The following is a 5,413-nucleotide window of genomic DNA, read 5'->3' as shown; positions in this document are numbered from 1 at the left end:
CTTATGTACATCCCACACAATCAATCAAAGGAAAATGTTTTCGTTCCTATGTACATCCCACACAGTCAATCCAGGAAAACGTTTCCATTCATATGTACATCCCACATAGGTTTATGTATAGGCTCGTGTGTGATACGTGTAACTATCACACACGCTCTGCCTTGGTTAACCGTTCACTTTTATCAACTACATCACACACGATTTGATGAAGAAAACTGTGTGGCATTGGGCTATCCATCACAAGCGTTTTTACTTCCAGAACCGTTTGCACAATTCCATGACCCATTTTGCAGATTTATTAGTTTACAATTAATAATTCCAGTATTACGGAAATTCACATTTCATATCGAACATCTGTTTGCCAATTTCATATCAGGCACATAGATATATTGTAACATCACAGTATGATAGCTACCGGAAAACGGCACAGTACAACATATAGATTGTTCAACTTCATAAGAACAATATTAGAACAATATATTCATTTCCCTAATCGAGATCATCCAGGCTCGCCTTATCCACCTCTGCTTTCAGTTCAATAAGAAAATGTTTTGCACTGGCCAACTGGGAAAGTGCCTCCTCCTTCGCCAACACCATCTTAGCAAAGTTTGATTTAAAAAATCTGATCTCATTCTCCACCTTCCTCTTTTTATCGCGCATCTTCAAATATTCTTCAGCGTTGACAACACTATCTCTAAGCCTACCTCTATTCTCTTCCTGATACATGCTCCAGAGCTTTGCTAGGCACATCTTCAAAGACTGTGCCACTCTTGATCAACCCACTCCAAGTAAGAACAATTTTGTTCATCCTCTAATATTTAAACCTAGATCAGTAACAATTGTAGGGAAAATGGGTTTATAGCAAGATAGAAAATCACCAATTCTTATTTTGAAAAACTGAAGAAATAGGTTAATTATGACATATCTTCTCAAAAAGATCAATGTGCAAATGAATTAATTGCTACTGACACAACAACCAAATTCTGAAACATCAGAAGCTATAATTAACTACAACAATGCTACAAGTTCTTACTCATGTACTATAAATAAAAAAAATGAACATTTTAGGAGGAAGGTAAATATAACTGCAACAGCATAGCGATAGTGTTTGGATGACAGCAAATTGATACTAACAGGTGTGTACATGCACAAATTTAGTAACATAGAACTAATAGCACTAAGGCGTCCACTATGTATGCCAAAACCAGTGTAAAGACAACTGTTGCTACATCTCGCACCGGTGCCCTGCACTGGCGAGCCAATGCAGCCGAACTCTGGAGCACCTGGTTGCTCTGACGCCCAGTTCCTTTGTGCCATAAAGATTTAGTATTTTACTGCTTGGCTGGTCGGATGTCTGAACAAGTTGGCTCCACAAACTGCTGAAGGGGTGAGAAATAATTTTCTAACGGCACCGCTGATGAGATGGCAACATTTTTAGATACTAGGTACAAACTGTGACACTGTCTTAGGATGCATTTGTTGAAGGTGTGGCATGAATGGGTTGGGACCATGACAGTGTCTGAATCACATCTAACAAATGATTTGTAACGATGAAAGAGGGTCTAACCTTCTCTGCACATGCCAAAAACTTCCTTCCACTGTCCACAGATTCAAACTCAACTAGCTTCACGCATGGAGATTGATGGTGACAACGAGCAGACAGATCTTCAGCCACCCCGCTCCATTCGCTGCAACTGATGGTCCTAGGGAACTACAAGAGGAAGAAATAACTCAAATCGATCGCTGGGTAAAAACCCTTCATTCAAAGTCATAGCCCGAGAGAGAGAAGAGAGGCATACCCAGGTGGTGAAGGAGTCGTCGTCGTCGGAGGAACCGCTGGAGAGGTCTTTGAAGAAGACCATGGCAACCCTGGCGGTAGGATGCGATACGGCGAGAGCGAGGAAGCAAGCGAGGAAGTGGCTATAGATTTGGAAGGAAGGAATGGGGAAACATGGGAAATGTGACTTGTGGTCGGGGAGAAAAGGGGATGGGGAGGGGGAGGGTAGATATTTTGACAGTAGGCCAAAAATTTTGAAATGTGGAGGGAAACTTTGCGCGCGGTACCACCGGACACCATTCACTTTGAATGATAGTGTGCATCGCAAACGATTTTTCCGCTTAACGCGCATGGGATGAGTTTGATAATTGAAATTTTGGTGTAAATTTCCCTGCGTACGTCATTGCGTAATTTAACATCGCTCGCTAATTTGGGCACACAAAACAGCGTACAACACACATACCAGACTTACTGAATCGAGCAATTTTAGTAATTAAATAGAGACAGTTCACCTTAACATTGCTCTAACAAAAGACCAGAATTAAAAACAAAGCCAAGTATGAATAATTTTAACAAATCCGCCACTGCGCCGGCCTATGCATCGCTGGTGTGAGATGAGATGTTGATGACTTGTCCTTGTCCTCGTCCTAAGCGCCGCCCTCAAGGTTGTAGTACTCGTAGTAGTGGCTGCGCCAGAGCTCGCGTTGGTTCTCCATCGCCTATTCCTCGACGGACAGACTCTTCTCTACCTTGACCTGGGCCATGCGCAACTCCTCCTCCCAGCGCTCCTCGATCTCCGCTGCCTCTTGCATCTCCAGCTCCCGCTCAACAACCTCATGAGGAAGCAGGTGCTCCATGGCCACCGCCGCCTTTTCAGACATGGGTTGCATGCTGGATTCTGAGGTGGCTTGGAATATCTTTGCATGGATGGCCTCGACCCGGGACAGGGCGACATCGGCGGCATGGACAGCAGCTCGAGCACTCTTGGCGTTTGCAGCCCCCATCGCAGCAGCAGCTGCTGCAGCCGTCTCGGCTGCCGCAGACACCCTCTCAGCGGAAGCGGCCGCGCTCAATGCGGATGCGGCGGCACTCTCGGTGTAGGCGGCCATGCTCTCGGCGTAGGCAGCGGCGCTCGAGGGGGGGGGACGCGGCCTTCATACGGGCCTTCACGAAGCATTTCCACGGTGTCATCTTTGCAAGAAGGGGGTGCGGGAATTGGGATCGGGATTTTCGGATTCGTGGGTTGTCGGCACTGGAGCAGACGAGCTGGCGAAGCTTAAGGAGGAAGACTTAAATAGACCCAGAATTTTTCATCGCAAATGATTCCTACAGAACAACTGTGTTTGATGTGGCAGATATTTTTTATTAGCTGTGAAAGACGAATTTGGAGTAAAGTCGCAACGAATGGTGTTTTATATGTATGAGAAAATTTGTAGTACTAATACAACTGTCATGTCAAATTTTGGAAAATTTCAGGGGCCATTTGACCTTTTAAGACATTTAAGTGATTTTCTAGCCATTTAATGACCGTAATTGAAATTTGAACTACATGTACATGCAGCAGCTAACCAAAACGGTTTGAAAAGTCATATTTTGTGTACTTGTGTGCGATTTAATTACATGTGTAGTAAATTTAAAGGAATTTACAAACATATTGGTCTAACGGCTATGACACAATTAAGGATGGAATGTCATGGCATTTTAATTCCAAAAAATTAAAAACATGAAACCTTGCTTGAGGTAATGTCATACCACCAAGATGATGTGGTACAAAAATTGGCCTGTTTGACAAAAGTTTGGACACACACCCCTCACAAACTAGAGCAACTCACTAGAAGGCTCATGGTTCCTAGACGGAACAATGTATGTTTGCTGATGAACGGCAGATAGCTTCCTCTTACGGCCTTCAAAAATTTTCTACTTGTAATGTACACTGATACTAACTGTCATGTGAAAATTTTGAAAATTTCAGGGGCAATTTGACCTTTTGAAGACCTTTAAATGATTTTCTAGCCATTTAATGACCGCAATCCAAATTTGAACTAGATGTACATGCAACGGCTAACCATACCGGTTTGAAAAATCATATTTGTGTACTTGTGTGCGAGTTAATTCCATGTGCAGTAAATTAGAAGGAATTTTCATATTGGTCTCACGGCATGGACACATGTACATGCATGGAGTGCCATGGCATTTTAATTCCAAAATATTAAAAAATGATCAGGAAAACATGAAACTTTGCTTGATGTAATGTCATGCCACCAAGATGATGTGGTACAAAAGTTGGCCTATTTGATGAAAGTTTTGACACACACCCCTCACAAATCGGACCAACTCACTAGAAGGCTCGTGGTTTCGAGAGAGAACAATGCATGTTTGATGATGAACGGCAGATAGCTTCCTCTTACGGCCTTCAAAATTTTTCTATTTGTAATGTGCACTGATACAAACTGTCATGTGAAAATTTGGAAAATTTCAGGGGTCATTTGACCTTTTGAAGACATTTAAGTGATTTCCTAGCCATTTAATGACCTTAATTAAAATTTGAACTAGATGTACATGCAATGGATAACCATAACGGTCTGAAAATCATATTTGTGTACTTGTGTGCGAGTTATTCCATATGCAGTAAAGTAGAAGGAATTTTCAAACATATTGGTCTCACGGCATGGACACATGTACATGCATGGAGTGCCATGGCATTTTTATTTAAAAAAATAAAAAAATGATCAGAAAATCATGAAACCTTGCTGGATGTAATGTCATGCCACCAAGACGATGTGGTACAAAAATTGGTCTGTTTGACGAAAGTTTGGACACACACCCCTCACAAACTGGAGCAACTCACTAGAAGGCTCGTGGTTCTGAGAAGGGAACAATGCATGTTTGATGATGAATGACAGATAGCTTCCTCTTACGGCCTTCAATTTTTTTCTACGTGTAACGTGCACTAATACAACTGTCATGTGAAAATTTGGAAAATTTCAGGGGTCATTTGACCTTTTGAAGACATTTAAGTGATTTTCTAGCCATTTAATGACCGTAATTCAAATTTGAACTACACTATATGCAACGGCTAACCATAACAGTTTGAAAAATCATATTTGTGTACTTGTGTGCGAGTTAAAAAATCATGAGACGATCTAAATATCTGGTGTTCAAAAAAGAAAATGTAAAATCTGGTAAGACAACCGGCCCCACAGGATTAGCACTCTATTTCGCCCCTCGAGGTTTGGAAGTTGAGTGGTGGGCTTTATTAATCAGACACGGTTCAGCATTGGGAACCGTCAGCTATTATGATCACACACGGATTTTGCTTCGGGAATCATGTGTAATTCACACTATAGTACTCGTAAATTCTGGCGACCAGGACATGTACTATTCCCGTCAATCTAGATTCCGGCCGCCAATAAATACAACCTTGCTCACATTGTCCCGCCTGCATTCTCATTTAGATCCTCCCCTTGCTCGCCCTCTCTCTCTCTCTATATCTATCTATCTATCTATCTATCTATCTATCTATCTATCTATCTATCTATCTATCTATCTCAATTCTCTGCCATGGCACCGCCAGTCTGCCCACGCGCCGACGAGGAGTCGTCACCCCCTGAGGACACTCAGTCAACGAGCAGCGGC

This window comes from Triticum dicoccoides, chromosome 1B (assembly GCF_002162155.2).
Source record: "Triticum dicoccoides isolate Atlit2015 ecotype Zavitan chromosome 1B, WEW_v2.0, whole genome shotgun sequence".
In the NCBI taxonomy this organism is placed as follows: domain Eukaryota; kingdom Viridiplantae; phylum Streptophyta; class Magnoliopsida; order Poales; family Poaceae; genus Triticum; species Triticum dicoccoides.
The sequence above is the reverse complement of the archived record's forward strand: the minus strand, read 5'-3'. Positions refer to the sequence as shown.